Source organism: Stylophora pistillata, chromosome 8 (genome assembly GCF_964205215.1).
Source record: "Stylophora pistillata chromosome 8, jaStyPist1.2, whole genome shotgun sequence".
Classification (NCBI taxonomy): Eukaryota; Metazoa; Cnidaria; class Anthozoa; order Scleractinia; family Pocilloporidae; genus Stylophora; species Stylophora pistillata.
Window position 1 is genome coordinate 1,855,938 of NC_142526.1, and position 11,563 is coordinate 1,867,500.

Below are 11,563 nucleotides of genomic sequence, written 5' to 3' on the forward strand. Positions count from 1 at the left end.
TCAGCAACCGAGGGTTTTGCTAACCCTGCTGACTCTGACATGGCTGGTGAAAGTGGTCCCTGGACCACTGTTTCCCGGAAACGCCCCGCTTCCTCTGTTCCCGTTTCAGTTAAGAGGACTCAACAGGCCCCATCTAAAAGTCCTGTGGTTTCACCCATGAGTGATATCCGCAATGGCCCTGATGTTTTCCTTGAAGTTCCGGAATTGGCAGCCTGTTCTGCAGACCACCGTGCAATCCTGTGGGAGATTGCGGTTGATTATCGTAAACCGCCTGATCAGCGAAAACGTTTTTGCCGTTGGACTTCAGATCCCCGCTTTATTGGTTTGAAAGATGAGGACTTTAAGACTGCTATAAAATTTTTCAACAAAAAGTTCCCAAAGTAATTAATTAAGGTCATAAAAAGAAAAACAAAAGAAAATAATTAGTTAAGTAATGAGCGGGTGTGTTTAATTTTTGGGTGTGAGTGTGTTAATTTTTAAGTGAGGTGGGGTTCGATTCCCCAGCGAGTTTGGCGTCTGGTGGCCCTCGTTTCTGGTGGTCCCCTTCCCTAAGGCATTGCACGTAAGCCAATGGGTTGGGATTAGACATGTAGGTCGGCGGGATTGCACCTCCCTTCATCGGGGCCCGGCCGTCCACCTTAAACATAAAAAAAAACTGCACTGACGAGGCCCAGGATTTACTCCTTCACCTCCACAGTATTCATTCTACTTTGGGATTCTGCGCAGGATCACTCTTGGGGCACGGACTCTTGTGAGTATTTGTCTTTTGGTCGATTTTAGTCCTCTTTCGCCTTTTTATCTTTCGGCGTTTTTCGGACTTCTTCGGCAACCCTGCCGATTTCCGGCTTCGAGCCGATTTCGGAGGGTTTTTTCGGTCCTTTCTTCGGCCTTTCTCGACCGTGGTTTCCGGGTGTTCGGCGTTTTCCGATTTTTCCGGTGTGTTTTCGGCGAAACAAAATTTTTCGGTCGCCCATCCAGTTTTGGGCTGTGTTGCGTGGGGCCGAACTCACGTTTCTTGTTGAGTTCTGGGCTCTACAAAATCTTAATTATGGTTGGTTTCCAAAGAACCATTGACATACGTTGTAATTTGTTCCCTAATGGGACAAGTTCCTCACAAATAATTAGTTATATAGATGCCCACTTCCAAGAGCAAACTGGGCATGTTGCTAAAGTTGTGTCTATCCAGCAGTGCCCCGGTTTTATTGCCAGGGTGACTTTTGATGATGAAAAGGGTGCGTTAGCTATGTTCCACTATCAGGAATGTGGGTCGGTGGTTCTTAATGGGGTCGAATGTGAGGTCATTTCTCCCCCCCCCACCACCCCCTCAGGTTAGTATGGTCGTCGTCCACTGGTTTCCTTATGAGGGCCCAGTGGAATCAGTTAAGAACGCGCTTTCAAGCTATGGTGAGATCAAGTCTGTCCGCCATCAAATGTGGCCTGGCAAGCCGTCAGTCTCTACTGGCTGCCGTCTTGTCAAAATGGTTGTCAAAAAGGAAATCCCTCGTTTCATTTCCATCGGGGGTATTCGCTGCAAGGTGTGGTACCGTGACCAGCCTTTGCGATGCGATATTTGTAGACAAGTTGGACACGCGGCAAAACAGTGCCCTGATAAGGGTAAGTGCCGCCGCTGCCACAAGGCGGGGCATTTTGCTAGGGAGTGTACATCTGCATGGATCCTTCCCCAGGCCCCCCCGGTGGCCCCTGGGGCCCCGGTTGGTAGCGTTGGTGGGGAGGAAGAGGCTGGCGATGATGGGGGTGACATTGATGAGGGCGATGCTGCTGAGGCGGCTGGTGATATCGAGTGCGAAGACGCTGTCGATGGTGATAGTGAAGCCGAACCCTTGGTGGGTGAAGCGGCCTCCCAGGTGTCAGGCATGGAATTGGGCACCCCTGTTTTGGACTCCAGCGGCCAACTGGTACAGGCACAGATTCCTGTCGTCCCCCCGACCAGTGGTGACCCTGTGGCCGATGGGATAGCGGCTAGTACCCAGGCCTCGGTGTCGGGTGCTCCTCTCTTTGAGGATGAGGCTTATGCTACCCAGGCAGTCCAAATGCTGTCTGTTGCAGCTAATAGTTTTGTTAGACAACTTGCTGATAGTGCCCCACAAGAGGTTGAGTTCGCTGAGTATCTAACCAATGCCAGCGCTAATACTGATCTTTCTCCTCGGACTGGTTCAGAGAGTAATGTCAGTAATTGTAAAGGAAATAGTGGGGCTCCGAATGATGAGCAAACTAGAGGGGCAGACGCCTCGGGTAAGACCCCTTCTGGGTCAACTGAAAATAATGATAGTGAACTAGTGTCTAGTAATGAAGTAAATGGTGGTACTGACAGTGCCCCTAATTCAATTAGTGTAGTTAACGTTAATCACGGTAGCGCTACTGATAATTTATCTAGTAAAGGGGAAACTGCAAGTGTGGTCCCTGCTAAAGTAAATAGTAAAGAGGATAAGAATGCCAAAAAAGGCTCTACTAGTGGTAAAGGTACCAGTAAGAATAATGTTAGCTCTTTGGCCCTGGCTGACGAGCTTTCCGAAATGGATACAGCTCCGGCCATGGCTACTCGTAAGAGGCCTGCATCGGACGCTGGTTCTGAGTCAACCCCCCAAGACCCGGATCCAGAACCTCCGGCTACGTCGGCTTTGTCCCGGCGTAAGAAGCTTGCAAAACCATCTGCAGCAGCATTGGGTAAGGCTGGCAAGAGGTCCTCGGGCGGTAAGAAGAAGACCTAAGCATGATGGCTTCCCTTTTGTGCGCAGTGATGGCTCTTTCCATCCTTACCTTAAACTGTAATGGTCTGCGGGACCAGTCTAAAAGGTTTGGCTTTCTGCAGTGGTTGCGTTCCCTCCCCGTGAAGGTTGATGTTGTCTGCCTGCAAGAAACTCATTGTGTCACTCTGGCTGAGTGTTCTTTGTGGTTTTCATCGTCCGGCTTTTCGTCTGTGTTGGCTCCTGGTTCTGTTCACTCGTGTGGTTGTGTTATTCTCTATCGTTCTTCTTTATCTCTTCTAAACTCCTGGTCTGCCGATGGTCGTTATCTGCAATGTGAATTCTCTCTCTTTGGCAAAGTCTTCCGTGTGGTCTGTGTCTATGCCCCTAACTGCAACCCTGCGCGGAATAAATTCCTTGATGACCTCCATTCAAAAGTCGATCCATCTGTCCCTACTGTGCTTACTGGGGATTTCAACGCCGTCTTTGACCGAGCCCTTGACCGGCGTGGTTCTGAACCTGCAAGTTCATACAGAGACAGTTCCTCTTCGCTGGCCCAGCTTTTCGAGGCATGTTGTGTTATGGATGTGTGGCGTTACCTCCATCCCTCCTCCTCGGGTTTCACCTGGACCAGGTGGGATGGCAGTTTGGCGTCGCGCATTGATCTGTTTGGGGTGCCCTTTGCTGGCTCCCATCGGTGTCCTCTTGCGCTATGTACTGCTGCCCCTTTTCGGACCACAGTGCAGTAGTGCTGTCTGTCTCTGTTCCCGACGTCGTCCCACCTGGGCCAGGCTACTGGAAACTGAACATATCCATGTTAGATGACCCGGAATATTGCCAGCTCGTTAGGGAAGAGTGGATTTCGTGGCGTCGTACCCTTCCTGGCTTCCCCTCTCTCGCCAAATGGTGGGACCGCGGGAAAGGTCGGATAAAAGGCCTTACCATCAGGTACTGTCGCAAAAAGTCATCTCAAACAACAGCATCGAGGGCTGCCCTCGTTCGCTTGATCGATCATCTTCGGGCCAAGCTGGATGCTGGCATGACTTCCTGCGCGGGCCCTTACCGATCTGCGCTGGCGGATCTGGCAGCTATGGACACCTACGTTGCCAAGGGTGCTCAAGTGCGATCAAGAGTTAAGTGGGTTGAAGAGGGTGAGTCCTCCTCGGCCTATTTCTTCCGCCTGGAAAAGAAGCGGTCTGCCGACCGCCGCATCTCTGCGCTGAGAGAGCCCGGTGGCTCTATTGTTTCTTCTTCTGTTGCTTTGTGTGCCACTCTCGGCTCTTTCTATTCCGACTTATATACGGCTTCTCCTACTGACACTTTGATCCAATCTTCTCTTTTGGGTAATCTGTCTTCTGTCCTTCCGCGAGATCGGGCTGATAGTTGTGAGGGCCTCCTCACCCCCCTCGAGGTCTATGAGGCTCTCAAGGGCATGAAGCGGAACAAGGCTCCTGGACTGGATGGCCTTCCAGCGGAGTTCTATCTTCGTTTCTGGGACGTAGTCGGTGCTGATCTCGTAGCTGTTCTTAACGACTGTTTTTCCTCCGGTTCTTTGTCTCTCTCTCTCAGCGTAGAGGTGTGATCTCGTTGTCTTTTAAAAAGGGGGATCGTCTTGATCCAAAGAATTGGCGTCCCATTTCGCTGTTGAATGTCGACTATAAACTGGCATCACGAACCATTGCTGGCCGGCTCCTCCGTGTCATTCACCTGGTCGTGCACCGGGACCAGACGTGTGGAGTGCCGGGTCGGTTCATAGGGGAGAATGTCACCTTTCTCCGTGATGTTGTGAGTTATGCTGAGTCTACGGGCACCGCGGTTGCAATCTTATCCCTCGACCAAGAAAAGGCCTTCTACCGGGTGGATTGGGGCTTTTTGCGATCTACCCTTGTCACCATGGGTTTCGGCCCCCAATTCATTGCTTGGGTAGACTTGTTCTACAGGCAGGTCCAAAGTGCCATTAATGTAAATGGTCATCTGATACCGTTTTTCGGTCTCTCGCGAGGTGTCCGGCAGGGGTGTCCCCTGTCTCCTCTGCTGTACGTTTTGGTTTCGGAGGTCCTTGCCTGTAGTATTCGCTCCAACCCCCGTATCGTTGGCCTTTCCCTCCCGGGGTGTCCCCCACTATCCCCCATATCTCAGTATGCTGACGACACGTCGTTAATTTTAACATCCGACGATGGGATCAAAGCTGCTCTGGAAGTTTATCATCAGTATGAGCGGGCGTCCGGGTCAAAGATCAATTTCGGAAAGTCCAAGGGCCTTTGGTTGGGCGGCTGGCGGGGCCGTACGGACTCCCCCGTCCCTTTCGATTGGACACCTTCGAAACTCAAGGTCCTTGGAGTGTTTATCGGTCCTGGTAACCTGGAAGAGGATAATTGGCGCCCGCGCATTTCTGCGGTGGACCATGTTCTCAAATCCTGGCGTTCACGTGTTCTGACCTTTCGCGGCAAGGCTCTCGTTATTAATGCTCTCGCCCTCTCCCGGGTCTGGTATGTGGCGTCACTCATCCACATGCCGGCTTGGGTGGAGACGGAGCTTACTCGACTTGTGTTTTCATTCTTTTGGTCTGGCAAGCGGGAGCTCGTCGCCCGCGCTGCAGTAGTGCAGCCAGCTCTTTTTGGTGGTTTTTCAGTGGTCAGTGTTCGCTTCAAGGTGTGGGCTCTTCTGGGTCAATGGGTGAGGAGGTTTGCCTCCTCTCCCTCCAGTTGGGTCTCACTGATGTCGTTTTGGTTTCAGTCTGTCCTTGGTGTCTCTCCTCTCGTTGCGTTTTCTCGCCCTTTTTCTGTTGACTCTAGAGCCTTGCCACCATTCTACCAGTCTCTGATCCTAGCGTGGCGGAAACTTGATGGGTCTTTTGCCACGTCCAGGGATTGCCTTGTTTATGCTTCTTCGTCTCCTTTGGTCTGTTCTCCTGTTGTCAGCATGTCTTCTAAGTCATGCTATTTGTATCTCCTTTCTGAGAACATGGTCCAGCCCCGTTGTGTGTACAAGTATGAACTTCAATTCCCTAATCTTGATTGGCCTGCCACGTGGCGTACCCTGTCTATGTTCGACCTGGATCGTCGTGTCACCGACCTTAACTGGAAGATTGCGCATGGCGTTCTGTACACCGCTCGGCGCCTCTCTCTTTTTGGTTTGTCGGTTTCTCCGTTCTGTTTTTGCGGTCCCCAGGTTGAGTCACTTGAGCATCTGTTTTACTATTGTCCGCTTGCTCAGAGTGTTCTCTCCTGGGTCCAGTCTTTGTTGTTCGTTTTCTCCCCTATGAGTCCTGTCATTCTTTTACGTCATGTTCTTTTCGGGTTTAAGACGAGTGAATTGATTTCTGTCCCTTGGGGTTTCGTCTACCTTCTTAATGTTTCTAAGTACTGTATTTGGTTGTGTAGGAACGATTACCGGTTCCGTAATGTTCGTCCTGGTGCCGTTGCGGTGATTGCGTCCATTAAAGCCCGCTTGAAGTTTTATCTACCTCTAGCCTTCAGGCGGTGCAAATCTAGCAGACGTCGTCGCTTCTTCCACAGACAGTGGTGCGCTCGTGGCGTTATTGCTTCTGTCTCAGGCAACTCTCTGGTCTTCAATCTTTAGTTCTCCCCCTTCTCCCCCGTGTGTTCCTGTGTCCGTCATGTTGCCTTTTGTGCTGGGTCTCCTTCATTGGTGTACTGCACAGGGGTTTTGTTCCGTTTCAGTCCTGTTGTGTCTGTCATGTAGCCACTTGTGCTGGGTCTCCTTCATTGGTGTACTGCACAGTGGTTCTGTTCTATTCATGTTTTGTCCATGTTTTTGTTTGCTTTTGTCCCTACTGTGGTAGGTAAGTGTGTCAGCGGGTATGCGTGAGTGTGGTATTTTGGTGCTTTGACTAACCATTATCACTAATCTGAGCATGGGAGTTTAATCTTTGAAAGTGTGTGATTAACCTGGGGGGTGGGGTTCGATCACCCAGCGAGTTTGGCGTCCTGGTGGGCCCTCCGTTCATGGCGGTCCCAACCCTCAAGCCCTTGCACTCTGGCGGCGGGTTTGGATTAGACATTTAGGTCGGCAGGCATTGCACCGCCCTCACGGGAGCCTGGCCGTCCGCCTTAAACATAAAAAAAACTGCACTGATGAGGCCCAGAAGGCCGAAACAGTACTGTCTGCAGTTAGATATAGCTCTTTGGCATACAAAGCTTTGCTTTCATGTCCAAATTGAGCACTCTATCTAGGATGAGTCATTGCCGTTGCAATTGCGCATGCTCGCTGGTTTACTCTAGTTTTAGCACTCTGGCATGGCTTAGACGATACCACAAAGGTTGGGTCGTTTGGGGTGACCGTCTCGGTTCTCCCCCATCCTAGCATTAGCACTGCACTGATGAGGCCCAGAAGGCCGAAACAGTACTGTCTGCAGTTAGTTATATATATATATATATATATATATATATATATATATATATATATATATATATATATATATATATATATATATATATCATGGTCTTTTGAAAGTAGCCATCCATATACAGAAATTGAAAACCCAAGGCTGTCATCGATCATTAGCTCAATTTCTGGAAGCATTACTGCTGCTGTTTTCTTCTGAAAAAGCAGTGTATCGCTTAGGTCATTCTCCGTCCATTCCTGCAATGTTTTCAGCGTTTTGACTCTTTTACATACTTCAATAAAGCTTCTATAGCATTTCTTGTTGACTTCAACCTGCGGTTGAAGTCAACAAGAAATGCAGAATACTACTACAGAATACTACTACAGAAAGTTACGAGACCTTGCTGAAAAGAGTTAAGTTAACTACTTTACTAAACAGGAGGTTGCAGGATATACTCATTTTGATGTTTAAAGTTAAAAAGAAATTAACTATGGACCAAATTGCAGATATTTTTAATATCAATGAGGAGAACACTAAGAGATATAAACTAAGAAATGCTGATTTTGTCTTACCACGGTTTAATACTGTTACTATGAAAGACATTTTCTCAGATTTCTCGGATCACAATTGTGGTCAAAATTAAGCAAGGGGGAGAGAAATATTGAAAATCTGGCATCCTTTAGGACTATGAGACGTAAGAAGGATGTAACATCATTTCTGGAAGGTTGTGGGAAGGAATACCGCTTATGTTTTGCTTAACTTATCTTAGGGCTTAGCTGTAAATGTTATAGAGGATATGTAAAACCTGGTCTTGTGGTGCCACTGAATGCTTTACTTGAGCGGTGTGCATTTTTTCGCTTTTTTAAAGTTTTAAAGTATTTATTTCACTTCTTTTTTTTAAATGATGTAAAGTAGTTTTAGGATGTCCCCAATTAATGCCATTAATTAGTATATTAGTTTTAGAGTATTTATTAATTTTTTTTAATGATGTAATGTAGTTTTAGGGTCTTCGAAATTAGTGCCTACAGGCACTAGAACGACCAGACACGTTAATAAAGGTTAATATGTATGAATATATGTATGTAAGAAAAATTGTGTAGCTCAAAGTTGCAAAATTATAAAATTGTAAATGTTTTAAACTAAGGGATGAGGGCCGAACTCCAACCGGTGATATCTTATATGTAAAGTGATTAAGAGCTCTGACTTGGGGAAGTCAAACAAACATATTGAACGAGTGTACTGGAGGAGTCGCATTCGAGAATTATTTGTCTACCGAGTGGGCGACGGACTCGGGATTTGCAGTAAGAAGTGATTACTAGCACAACGTCTCCATAAATTAACGTACACATAATCGAGAAAAATTGTAACGCTTTGTTGTTTGCCTCCCGTGTTATTGCTTTTATTTGCCTCTTACAACTGTTAATCTTCAGGGCCAGGTTGTTCAAAGCTGAATTACGATAATCCAGAGTTAGTGTGAAATCTGATCTCAGATCTGAAATCTCCCAAAGAAAATCAGTATAATTCTTTTTGTCTTGAATTTCACGATTAAATGCTCTAATTAAAGGAAGAGAGAGAATTATTCCGAGAAGACTTTTGCACAAAGGAATAAAGAAACCCGGTTAAAATTTAACCTTGGATTGGCGCTAATCGGCATTCGAAAAACTGGGCCCAGTACATCATACAGTGGCGCTTCAACATTTATTAGTACTTATCATTTAGCTTTAAAAACCTTCCCACGCGAAGAGATATTCAGTTTTTCATCTTTTTGATATAATATCATTTTACACTGTGGAAATAATAGTTTGGTTTTAACCATCAAAATAGCACATTATAATTTTCATTTTATACGTTCTTCGGGAATGTTTGCATGAACTTGTATGCACAGAGTGTGTTATGAGTGAGTTAAGGCTCATGAGAATAGAGAATATCACACACGAGACCATAGATATCCTAAACTTAATTTCCTCAGTATTTTTTACCTTTCGGTGTTGTTAGCAATTTCTTTTTTATATCAAGCAGATGATGTAGGTAATCTTTCAAAGTGTACAAAAATTGGGATACGATATAATAGTACCTTAGTGATAAAAAACAGTTTTCACAGAAATCCAAGAGTGTGTCGAGGAAATAAAATGTCCTTATGCTTTACCCCCTTTTCAAAACCACAACTTCTTAAAAATAGTGCTGCATATACTAAAACTTGCTTTACTGGGCCTTAAGACAATCAAAAACTCAAGGTTGGAGTTATTTGGCTATGAAAAAAGGCCCATAGCCGCTTTAATAAAAACTTTTATAATTTCCAACTTAACTTAACTTACACTGGAAAACTTTTGCCTGGCCCAGAAAGGGTGAGGGCCCAAAACACGCCAAGAAGCATGATGATTTCCTAAAATCATGATGCTTGCCCCACCCAAAGGAAATGCAGCTCCACTATAGCCACTAGGAAAGGAGGTAACTAATGATAACATTAAAACTACAGAAAAGGAAGTGTATGTAAATGCCAGTAAAAGACTGCTGCCCTTGCAAGTCAGCCCTTGATGGTACACAACCTTTTGGATGGACTGCCGCCCTTGCTAGTCAGCCCTCTATCCTACAGCAGAATTAAGCCTAAGTATATATACAGAACTCTGAGGCTGATCATAACCACTGCCCTTGCAAGTCGAATGATCAGCCCAGAGTTATGGTACAAGTAACTTCCCCCGCAAGCCACCTGTGTAAATATGAAAATATGAGATGAAATTAAGATGATATGGAAGGAATCCGAATATATTTTTGAAAAGCATTGGACTTCCAACGGCCCAAAGCCCTAATCTGGGTAATGCAATGCTTAAGACATTACAGCCTCTGCAGCATAAGAAGCCGCCCCTATCCGAAAACTGTAACCCTTATATCTAGATGGATCGAGACCACAATATTTAAAGACAATGGAGAGATGCTCGGTAAACTGAGTTCTATTGACAGCGGAACCTTCAGCTAAAAGAAAAAGGGGGACTGGCGTACGCCCTCTAACAGACAAATATTCCAACATCTGATGCACCGGACAAAACTGAATTTGACGGTTAATCACCAAAGAAAAGGGTCGCTGGTTATAGTTTTGCTTAAAATCCAAACAAGTGCTCTTCAGGGCCACAACTTTTTTATTCTTATCCACCAACTGCACCAGCTGATGAAGCTGTATGGAAGATCTACCCCCCTTGGAGCCGGACAAGGTGATTTCGCCAATCCTCAGGCAGGCAAAAAATTAAAAGGAGTACATTGCACGAAACAGACAAATCTCATAAGGCGAGCGACAAAGATGAATGGTGGACTCTAAAAGCCTATGGAGTATAGGCAGAGTGAGTGGCAGCCTACTATCTAAGCGAGAACCAAGTTTACCATAGCCCTTGAGCATCTGAAGGACAAAAAAGACCTTAGTGGAATCCGCAAGCCTTGATAACTTGTGACAGTTGCTTAAGGCAGAGACGTAAGTATGCACAGTGGAAGGAGCATAATGATGGTTATACATATAAGCAATAAAAAGGGCTAAGATAATAGGGGAAATTGGAAGACTTGTTAAAACACCAGGGAATGTAACATGCAAGAACAAACGAATGCCCTACCTGGTACAACCACAGAACAGGAAAAATTCAGCAAACCCGTCAAGGACTGAACTTCCTTTAAAATAACTTTTTTGCGGGTTAGAAAGTTGGAAATAGTGGCAAGACATTTTTCAAGTTTGTTCAGAGGTAGACGGGCCTCAAAAGAAACAGAATCTAGTTCGATGATAGCAAATGAAAGTGTGGTAGCAGGACCACAAGTCTTTTCTGGTGCTATGGGAATGCCAAGGTATGAGCAAAAGGTCAATAAATAACTGCAACTGGCCCTGGCATAGCTTTTGGGAAGGGGCAATGATAAGAAAATCATCAAGCAAATGAATTATGTGGACAATTTTCAATTTCCACTGGGCAATCCATTTCACAGCAGAACTCAGGGTCTCAAAGGTTTTACAGCTACTAGACCATCCCATTGGCATGCAACGGTCGTATTAATGTAAACCCTTCCAACGGATACCACCGGATGCCAAGGCATGAGCAAAGGTCAAATGCGTTGCAGCGGCTGATCTTTGTACGATGGTATCAGCCATACTGGATGATGAGACTAGAGGCAAGCCTGGCAAGTGATGGGATGGACCAACAGTGGACTGAATAACCGAAGAACTGATAACAGCTGTGGGCACAGGAGCAGCTGAGGTTGGCAGGGCGTCGGGAACCACTAAAGGTGACCCTGTTAAACTGTCAGGAGCAGGACAACTGATGCCTTGACTCGCACTGGTCGAAGTAACGGAAGTATGGTGGATTGGATCTGGAGAAAAAAGACGTTTTGTCACTTCATTAACCACTCTGGCCACCAACTGATCCATAATCCCCGGTGTAAGAGATGGCACCTGTGATTCAGAGGAGGGACAGCTTACCGTGGAGGATGGTTGTGTTGTTATCGGTGAACCACTTGCTGAAGAGGGTGGCTGCATCTCCAT

General features: G+C 46.3%; 1 pseudogene; it reads right to left on the bottom strand.

The window, feature by feature from the left end:
- The window catches only part of LOC148724405 (uncharacterized), a 45,761-nt pseudogene extending 34,669 nt beyond the window's left edge, over positions 1 to 11,092 (bottom strand).
- Positions 11,093 to 11,563: the final 471 nt, after the last annotated feature.